The following is an 11,692-nucleotide window of genomic DNA, read 5'->3' on the forward strand; positions in this document are numbered from 1 at the left end:
GTGGCCCACAGGTGGTGGATAAAGTGAGAACCGTCCCACTCTCTGACAACACTGTCAAAGACAGAATTGATAAAATGGCTGGAGATTGTCAAAACCAGCTGCACGAGAAGCTTAGGAATGTTCCCTTTGTCATGCAGTTGGATGAAACAACAACCGTGTCAGACGAATCCGTGCTCATCGTTTATGTGCAATATATTGACGGTGATGACTTGAAACAAGACATTCTTATGTCTACCAATCTAGCCACAACAACAACAGGCCAATATATTTTTATAGCTATGGACTCATATCTCTCGTCCAACAATTTGCCATAAGAGAATATTGTTGCATGCTGCACTGATGGGGCTGCAGCGTTGATGGGAAAAAACAAGGGATTTAACAGCGGATTGAAGGAAAAAGCCCCGTGTCAAAGTTGCGTCAATTCAAATCTGGCATTAGGAACAAAAGAGGTCAACACGACTTCTAAGATATACTAGTTATTTTAATGAATGCAAAAACCTTCAATGGTAAATATGATGTTTCGTATATACGGGCTCTTTGAAATACCTCGCAGGGCACTTCAGAGAACTAAATCCATTGTTTCAGATTGTTCTTCAAATACTCTTACAGAGAGAGTTTCCCACCTCTCTGCTGGCCAATCAGAGTAGAGACTTGAGCGTGGTTTAGACTTACTCAGCCAATCTGTGGCGCACAGGCTAGTCCCCCGCCTCTTAGCGCATCCCTGTTTCCAGGCATACGTTTATCATAACAACCTGTCATAGTGAGAAGAGCCAGCTCCCTTAGACACCATTCCTACGTCCAAGGATGGTTCACAGAACACAAAGGACCAGTATAGTCTAGTATTTGGAGACACAAATCCTTATCTCATTTTACCCCCTAAAACAGCTCTTCACATCAATCACAGCTTGCCAGGTGACACAACCTACATCAGCACAGTCTATAATGCATTCTTTCTAAGTTAGTCATCCCATCAATTATAAAAATAATAAATCCCCCATAATCCCCCTTTTCACACCCACTAGGGTGTGACTCAAAAAATAAGAAAACACAGGGTGTCATTCATTATAATACAATACAAACAAAAATAATCACACTTTTATTAATAGGCCATAATGATACAAAAAAATAAAAACCCTCAGTCCATCTACACCCAACTTGCAAATTGTTACCAGTCATCAAAGAACTTCAAACCATCACATAAGGAAAGACAAACATTCATATGGTTAACTTGATTAATAAAGCATAAAACACAGGATTAATAGAACACAAAACATAAGACTATTAAAACATAAAACACAAACAGAGAAGTACATTTTGGCCCCCTTTAGACACCCTCTAGTGTCACTCCACCAAGCCTGGTAGGTCATATCCTTCATTCCTTAGGTCGGAGTCCAGGATTGGGCCGTATCTCACCATCTGTTGAGAAACCACCTTCTCCATCTCCTTTCTCACCAAACCTCAGACACAGGAAATAAGACAACATCCACAAAGAACAAGTATACCCATAGAAGCTATAACTTCACCCAGAATAGTTACAACAATAGTTTTCCATTTACCAAATATGTTATCAAACCAACCGTTTATGGAGCTATCAATACCAGAGTTCTCAGCCAGTTCGTTCGTCAGCGTAGTTACTCCCCTGAAGCTCTTTTGTCACGGACCCGTCCGGTGCTATATTGTTTGAGGATGAAAATACAGCACATATATCCAAACAGAACACAAACTCCGCCCCGCTTAGCCAAAAGCATATCTAAAGCTATTCTATTCTGCCATGTCATTAAGCTAGTTGCCGCTGTCTGCTCATCTAATCCCTTTATTGCATCAAGAGTGTGGTTTATAAATCTTTGCTGGTTATAGTAAATATAATTTATCCAATCTACGTTTTTATTAATTGTTGACCACCAAAAAAGACTTGATTCAAACCCAGCTGCAATCTGATTCCTAGCTTTGAATTGTTCTGGAACCCCTCGAGGTACTCCTATCCCATCAATATATATATCCTTTCATCAAAGGATCCCGGGAGGAGGTCCTACTTTCTACGTGACAACTCACCAGTCTCTGACACGTTTGATTGTTTACATATGTAGGTGAGTTCACAATCAGTTATCACCACACAACCATCAGATGTCAGCACGGGCCTGGTTTTGGTTCCTAAAATCCTCTGGCTGCAACAAAGAGGAGAGATTAGTCATGGTCTCTTTTAGTTGTGATATTCTCTGTGTGGGAGCAGGAGCTAAGATGCCCTACTCTGTATCCTATCTTACTAGTCCTAGAAAAACAATTAGAACCCCCTGAGACTTCAAACGTAGGCAACCTAGGTCGGAATGACTTTGTTATCGGGGGATACAGATAGTTCAAGTTACTACAAGACTCTTTCACCACATTCCCTGGTGGCTTGCATGGAGGATAAACCTGTTTTTGCGTACTTCAGACTTTCAGACAGTACCTACCCTTCTATGGGTCACACTGCCATTTCTGGTAATTCCCTACTTTCACAATACTACACCTGTCCCTAAACTGTGTATGGAGATTTACATATCCTCCCCCCCGCTCGGTTTGAGCAACTACATAGTCCCAGGATGTACATGGTGACATACATATGGTGATGTCCTTCCCTAAAGTCCCTAGTACTTCCCCTTTCCCTACGTCTAGCTGTCTCCTATGCCTTCGTAGACTGTGCTCAGGTATTATTTTATCAGCTTGTGTTAGGTTAACTACTACTTCTGGCTGATAAGGAGGGTCTGAGTGTGTTAGGAATATAGCCCCCACAATCAGACAGCTACCTACCGTCGGGAGACCTGTGAATCCCCACCCTCGCCCTGAGAACATGTCAGACGCCAACCCATTGCTTCACCTTCTACCGAACTCACACAGGGATGATCAGACAGGGTAAGGGAATCTTCGTTAAGGAGCCAACCCCCGAGCCCTAGTGGTGATCGGTTCTTTCTCCTAACTCTGTGTTTGTTCATCAGGTGTAACTGGGTTTACCTTTTTGCAGTGTGTGACATGCACCCAGGTGGATCTAATAGGACTTGATAGGGCCCTTCCCAACAGGCCTGCTTCCAGTTTTTCTTCTTTTAGGGACTGGATCCACACCCAGTCTCCTGGTGAGATAGAGTGGGTCACCTTCTCCTTTAGTTCACCTGTGGGGCACAAAACCTCTGACATACGAGTGTGGTTAATAAACTATCTTCACACATACATGTTGAGCTCTCAATTTCATTTTTTATTTTATTTTATTTTTTAAGTATTTTGTCCTCTCCTTCGTATATATTTATTATTTAATCCTATCACTCCCCCTTTTTGACACATGATTTGCCCATGTGTCAATATTACCACCTTCCTAAACCATCCCTTAGGTAATTTATCATCCAATTGCCATGCCTTTCATTTTCGAGATTGTCTTTTGCTTCTTTATTGCTCCTCCCACTTCCTTTGTCTTTTATGGCAGCTAAATTCGACTTTCATCCAGTTCAGAATCAATTAGTAATCCAATCATCAATCTCTTATCTTGTAAAAACACTCATGTTTAGTTCAAACTCTGTTCTACCCAGGCTCTCCCGGGCTTGACCTGAAGACTGATTGTTGGACATGACAAGTCCATATTTAGGTCACCTAAGTCTTCTGCCTAGCAACAAAGAATAAAAACCTCTATGTTCATGATTAACCCAGTTATATCTAATAGCCCACCAAAAAACCTCATCATCTTTAAATCACGACCAATGTCATATCCCTCTTTACTCTCTACCATTTGGATAACATCCCTGATGTATGTATGCCTCCTTAGAGTTCCAAATTATTATAGATAAGATCACTTAATTTACCCGTATGCAGTACATAATGGAGTACCCAAGCTTTACAGCAGTTTATCATTACCAAAAAGCTCATCATTTGTTTTTTGTTTAACGGTTTTGGCGCTTCAAGTATAGCAGTTTTCCTGGATGAGTTTAACATTCGCCCCTCCTGAGTTATAGTGTGTCCTAGGTAAATGACCTCGCTCTGCCAAAGTTGAAGTTTCTTTTTGCTCACTTTGTGTCCCTGTTCTGCCAGGAAGGTTAACAATTGGATTGTATCCCTCTTACATCCCTCCTGAGTGTGATTAGCCAATAGAATATCATCTACATAAACTAACATTTGGCTTCCTTCCCTAGGTTCAAACTTTCCCAAATTCCTAGTTATAGCCTGGACAAAGATTGTAAGACTTTCCGAGTAGCCTTGAGGCATCCTAGCGGAAGTCCATTTCCGTCCCTGAAAAGTAAAGCCAAACCACCCCTGACTATCCGGATGAACTGGGATACTAAAGAAACCATTAGCTAAATCTATCACTGTAAAATAGGAGTTCTCTGGTTTCAATTGGTTCAGCAATGTATGTGGATCTGGTACTCATGGAGCTCTGGGAATTATATTTCTATTAACCCCCTGCAAGTCCATGACCATCCTCCAGTCGGCGCTAGGTGCCGCCTTTTTAACAGGAAATACTGGAGAGTTGCATTGTGCCTCATCTCCAGGAATTATCACCCCTCCCTTAAGTAAATGCTCAAATGTAGGTGTTATCCCTTTTATTGCTTCTGGTTTCATAGGATATTGCTTTTGTTATGGTCTATTATCGGATCGAGGAATCACTTGTACTGGAGCTACCCCCTTAATTAGTCCTACATCGGCTGGTCCTTGTGACCATAATTTGAACGGAATTGCTGCTAACTCAGCCTCCTGTTCCTGAGTTAAGAAAATCTCTTCCTGTCATCCGTTAAAACTTATCTCCAAGTGGACCCCGGGCAGGGTTTTTGCTCTCCAATTTAACTTTCTTCTATATCTTCCAGTGGAGTGGCCATACTGATCCCCATTTGGTGTATTCTGCCAGTCAGTAATGTTTTTCCCCTGTTTTATCCATTTACCTAGTGATAACCATTCCTCTGAATGTTCCTTCACTAGGGCAACATGGGGGCTCCACCTTTCTCTGTACAGCCTCTGGCTCTGTGAACCCATTTTAACCCAATTTGATAAACAACAACCACAAATACCCAGGCCTCACTTAATTTGGTAGCTCACTTTTATGACCTAAATACTGCCTAACTGAGATGAGCTAATCTCTTTCTCCTGGTTATAATCTAAAGATGGTAGTACACACAAAACATGATACAGATATCCCCAGTCTTAACCCATCAATAATTGTTTGTATCAATCTAATTCCTCATAACTAATCCATTAAACCACTCAAAATTCCTCGAGTATACAATGATTATTTAATTGATTACCCTAACTCTGCTACATGTGATCTCATCTCAAATGATCCATTATCAATTATTTGTTCAACCCCATAGGAAAATCTGTCTCCTATTCTATTGTTCCTGTCCCCCCTGTTTTACCAATCCAGAACCCACCACAGGCTGGCGCTATTTCCCCAGCACAACAGCCAATGCATACTTTCATCCTAACCAAAATAAATTATCGTTCTAAAATTGTCCAACTATTTTGTATTTTCCCGCTAACCCATTTCAGTTCGCTATTCAATTTCTTTAACTGTTCTCTCTGATTAGGCCCTAATTAATAAAACAAATACTTGCTATCGTTGATAAGCATACATTTAATGATGTTCCTATCATTTGAACTATGTACTGTCTCTCACCTCTCCTCCCCCTCTCCTGCTCCTTCCTACATTATGGGGGAGGCGCGGGAAACTTCCCTACAATCTTCCTTCTTAGGAAATAATGTCATTCGTACTTGTAACATATTTTCATAGACCTATCTAGAATACTACTAAAGCTATCTTATGCAACTTTTAATACACGTAAAAACTCTCTCTCTCTCCACCCATTCCCTATTGAATAAGTGAGTTTTTAACCCCCAACCACGCTCCAAATCATCCATTTAGCATTAACCAACCAAATACGCCATTGTACCCATTCAATCAACACATTAGCAGTGGAATTTACACTCATAAATGCAGATTGTTACTCCATGCCTTGAAATGATAAATAGATTTCCACCAATAGCATATTACAATGATTTCTCATCTTACCCTCTAACACAAAATGAAGTTCCCTCACTGTACTACGTTAGCTCTACCATGATAATTAGTTCAATTGAACCCTCCATCTGCTTTGTACTATATTATACATTACGTCTAAAACAACATTAGTTATGGTCAGTTTATTCCACCATCACATGATCCAACAACGCCACAACCTTAAACTCATATGGGGCGGCAGGCAGCTTAGTGACAAATAGCGCCGCTCCAACAACCGAGAGGTCGCCGGTTCCAATCCCCGAGCCGACCAGGCGAAAAATCTGCCGATGTGCCCTCGAGCAAGTCACTCAACCCCAATTGCTCCCATAAATCGCTCTGGACAAGAGCGTCTGCCAAAAATGCAAATGTAAATATTCTCTACTTTCTCACCCACGACGTACGTCTATGTCCGGGTGAGCAAGTTTAGAACATCTCTCGTCAGAAACCCACATGCACCTCTCAAATAATCACCCCTTGTGGCGTTCCCAGCCAACTCCCAGTCTTTCCTGGCTCCAAAAGCCACACTTTCGCTCTCTCCAGCCCCTCCCCTCGCAACTCTATCTCTTTCTTGTCCTCTGAGGAGCTGTGTTTCTTGTTTTCAATATTCTGCCATTAATTAAGGTACTTTAGTCTATTTATTTAAATCAAATAATTCCCACCTAATTAGTTAAAGTTGGTGCACGTTTATATTTAAACGATAAACCTAATTATTTCAGTCTAATTATTTGAAAGCAGTATTCTTACAGTGCCACACATCAAATGGTAAATCAAAACAAATAAACCAAAGTGTTTCAATTATTTAACCAATGGTTGATACGTCAAATTAAACGCCACACATCAAATGGTAAATCGAACGAATAAACCCAAGTGTTTCAATTATTTAACCAATGGTTGTTATATCAAATCAAGCGCTAAACCATATTACTTCAATTTACTTATTTAATACCAGTGTTATGCTATATCAAACGTCAAACATTACAATTCAATTATATCAGTTCAAACGTTTCAGTTTAGTCACACTCATTCATCACTTTACATTTTATGTTTTCGATTGTCACTGACGGATTATACGGTTTGAGTAACCACAAATCCAACAGTTATTCCCAAATTATACCGTTTGGACAGTCACAGACATCTTTTGATTCCCAATTAGTTTTCTATCAAGGTATACAGGTTTATCATTCACACTCTCATGCATACGACAACACTCGCACTGTCTAACTTTTTATAGTACCTCCTATGGGTGTCTTTTGTTAACGTTTGCACACTTTAAACTTTATTTCCTAATTGTAATTCTCATTATTTACTGTTTTAAAATATTATTTGTATTCACAGCCAAAAATGGCACACAGTTAAACGTAGTATACAGTTATCACACAGCAAAAATAGTACACAGTTATCGCACTCACTCACAATGTACAGTCATAATCCTATCACACAGTCAAATATGTCACACAGTCATAAATGACACACCTACACTCCACACACAATCTATTTGGGCACACAGCCTCTTCTATTTGGGCACACAGTCTCCTCTACTATCTTTAAAAATACTCAGCTGAACCTAGCCATATCCTCGAAGTTATGGACCTTGCCAGTCGCTAGTATTTATCTAAAATTTCCCGAACCTAGCCGTATCCTCGTAGTTACGGACCTTGCCGGTGTAATTCTTCGAACCTAGTCGTACTGTCGTAGTTACGAACCTTGCCGATAGCAATTACTTAAATCAATTATTCCCTATATCTCCGAACCTTAGCCGTATTGTCGCAATTACGGACCTTGCCAGTAGATGTCAGTATTGTCTCCTGAACCTAGCCGTATCCCACGGACCTTGCCGGTAGCACAAATACTCTCTGGTACCATGGTTTAACATCACATTCACCAAAGGTTTGCATGTCACAATATTGTGCTTATCTACTCATAATAGTTTCATAATTTAGTTCACTTACATCAGACAGTTGTTTCACAAAATTAATTTGAATAAAGCCAATGTGCAGATCTTTAGTTATTTAACAATAGGTATCTGCTTACCTTCTTTAAGTAGTCCGGACTTTTTGTGAAACACACAGTCCAATGAAAGAGGTGACCAAATGGGCCGGACAATACCCAGCGAAGTCCCTTCTACCAGATCACGTCGGAAGTCACCAATTGTCAAAGTTGGCAAGTTCAAATCTGGCATTAGGAACAAAAGAGGTCAACACGACTTCTAAGATATACTAGTTATTTTAATTAATGCAAAAACCTTCAATGGTAAATATGATGTTTCGTATATACGGGCTCTTTGAAATACCTCGCAGGGCACTTCAGAGAACTAAATCCATTGTTTCAGATTGTTCTTCAAATACTCTTACAGAGAGAGTTTCCCACCTCTCTGCTGGCCAATCAGAGTAGAGACTTGAGCGTGGTTTAGACTTACTCAGCCAATCCATTGGCGCACAGGCTAGTCCCCCGCCTCTTAGCGCATCCCTGTTTCCAGGCATACGTTTATCATAACATAAACATAAACATTATCATAACCTGTCATAGTGAGAAGAGCCAGCTCCCTTAGACACCATTCCTATGTCCAAGGATGGTTCACAGAACACAAAGGACCAGTATAGTCTAGTATTTGGAGACACAAATCCTTATCTCATTTTACCCCCTAAAACAGCTCTTCACATCAATCACAGCTTGCCAGGTGACACAACCTACATCAGCACAGTCTAGAATGCATTCTTTCTAAGTTAGTCATCCCATCAATTATAAAAATAATAAATCCCCCATACCCGGGGTGCGCAATTTTCCAGTGCATGCTACATCGCCAAGCATTGGCCAGTAAAAACCTTTCGGAAGACCTTAGTAACACCCTGGCAACTGTTGTTAAAGTTGTAAACTTTATTAAGGCTCGCCCTACTAACAAGAGACTGTTTGCCCAGCTGTGTGAGGATGAAGCGCATCGAACACTGCTTCACGTGGACAAGTGCTTGTGCGTTTTATGGAACTGCAGGAAAAAATAAAGGAATTCTTGCAAGATCACAATCGACCACTGATGCGTTTTGGATCAAAACGGCATACCTAGCGGATACATTCACTCTCTACAATGAGACAAACAAGCGGATGCAGGGTCCTGAATCAAACGTCATGCAGTGCAAATACTCTCTCGACGCTTTTGTGCGGAAACTGGAGTACAGTGTTGGAAAAATGTCAAAAGGGAAGCTACAACAATTTCCACTGCTGATGAAACAGTCTGGTGGCACTGTGCCAGGCACATGAACATGCTTCGGGAGGAAATTAAATCCCGTTTTGCCGATGTTGACGAATACTTATTAAAGGAATCGTGGGTGATGGACCCTTATATTTGCAGTCTCGAGGATGTGGAATACCTCGGCTGTGAAGATGAGTTTACTGACCTTCAAGCCGATTCTATGTCAAATAAATATTTCCACGAGAACGGATACAAAAAGTTTTGGATTGTCAAAGGACACGCTGTTGCACCAACACTGGCCAAATGCGCAGCTACAAGGGTTATTCTACCATTCAGCACTACGTACCTGTCTGAGACGGCCTTCAGCGCGCTTGTAACAATAAAAACAAAAGCCCGTAACAGGCTCGATGTCCACCAGGACTTTAGGCTGGCTGTCACTAGCATCACACCTGACATCCCATCCCTGGTCAGAGGTATGCAGGCCCAAGGTGGCCATTCGTTTTTTAAGGAAGGAACAAGTTATTGATTGTAACGTACTGTTTGTTATTGTTACTTATCTTTATTTTTTATAACACATACATTATAGCTGTGTGAAAACCAGTGTTCACATGATGTGCATGTGTGTATGCAACAAACTGCCCCGTTTCAGTTAATTGGTCTGAGGAAGATCTAGGATAGAGCTATATAGGTGCTGTTAATTACTTATTACGCTGATAATGAATCATTCTTCTTCTTTTGGTAACAGTGTGTGTGTATAGGCCTACAGTTGATTATACACAAAGATAACCAGGACAAACCAAAGAGAAAAGGAAAGAAAAACTATAATTGATGTAGGGGCTCAGCTTTTCTTGGGGTTGGGGGGGTGCTCAGCTTTTCTTAGATACAAGTAGGGGAGGCTCCAAGGAAAAAAAGATTGGGAACCACTGTTTTAGAGTATGCGCAGTTTTAGTTTGAGCAGTCGCCATTTCAAAATACTGAAGCTTTATTGCGCTGTTTAGGTTTTTAAATGTTTTATTTCACCATTATTTAACCAGTGTTAAGTTGCGTCAATTCAAATCTGGTATAGGAACAAAAAGAGGTCAATACACGTCTTCTAAAATAGACTAGTATTTTAATTAATGCAAACACTTGAATTGGTAAATATGATGTTCGTATATACGGGCCCACTGAAAAACCACACAGGGCAGTCAGAGAACTGAGCCATTGTTCTAAGTTCTTCTTTAAATACTCTGACAGAGATAATTCCCGCTCCCTGCTGGCCTATCAGAGTAGAGACTGAGCGTGGTTTAGACTTACTCAGCCTATCGTTGGCGCACAGGCTGGTCCCAGCTCCTTGGCGCTTCACTGTTGCCAGGCATTAGTTGTTATCTCCACAACTTGTCTCGAGTCAGCAACCTCAGACATTGTCTGTCCTTGAGCGGTTTAACAAAGAGGCTGTGTGTGTGTCTGTGTGAATCACAAGTCTGTCTCAGCCTACCCCCATAACATTTCCCCACATTAATCACAGATTGTTATGTTAAACAATCTATTATCAGTACAGTACAAACCTATTATGTTTAATCATTAATGTATTCTTTCTAAGCTAGGCATCACATCTAGTTATAAGAAAATAGAACCCCACACCAGGTAAGCCAGTTGAGAACAAGTTCTCATTTACAACTGCGACCTGGCCAAGATAAAGCAAAGCAGTGCGATAAAAACAACAACAACACAGAGTTACATATGGGATAAACAAAACGTACAGTCAATAACACAATAGAAAATCTATATACAGTGTGTGCAAATGTAGTAAGTTATGGAGGTAAGGCAATAAATAGGCCATAGTGCAAAATAATTACAATTGTGTATTAACACTGGAGTGATAGATGTGCAGAAGATGATGTGCAAATAGAGATATTGGGGTGCAAATGAGCAAAATAAATAACAATGTAAATAACAATATGGGGATGAGGTAGTTGGGTGGGCTAATTTCAGATGGGCTGTACAGGTGCAGTGATCGGTAAGCTGCTCTGACAACTGATGCTTAAAGTTAGTGAGGGAGATAAGAGTCTCCAGCTTCAGAGATTTTTGCAGTTCGTTCCAGTCATTGGCAGCAGAGAACTGGAAGGAATGGCGGCCAAAGGAGGTGTTGGCTTTGGGGATGACCAGTGAGATATACCTGCTGGAGCGCATACTACGGGTGGGCGTTGCTATGGTGACCAATGAGCTAAGATAAGGTGGGGATTTGCCTAGCAGTGATTTATAGATGACCTGGAGCCAGTGGGTTTGGCGACGAATATGTAGTGAGGGCCAGCCAACGAGAGCGTACAGGTCACAATGGTGGGTAATATATGGGGCTTTGGTGACAAAACGGATGGCACTGTGATAGACTACATCTAATTTGCTGAGTAGAGTGTTGGAGGCTATTTTGTAAATGACATCGCCGAAGTCAAGGATCGGTAGGATAGTCAGTTTTACGAGGGCATGTTTGGCAGCATGAGTGAAGGAGGCTTTGTTGCGAA

This window comes from Coregonus lavaretus (genome assembly GCF_964263955.1).
Source record: "Coregonus lavaretus genome assembly, chromosome: 8".
In the NCBI taxonomy this organism is placed as follows: domain Eukaryota; kingdom Metazoa; phylum Chordata; class Actinopteri; order Salmoniformes; family Salmonidae; genus Coregonus; species Coregonus lavaretus.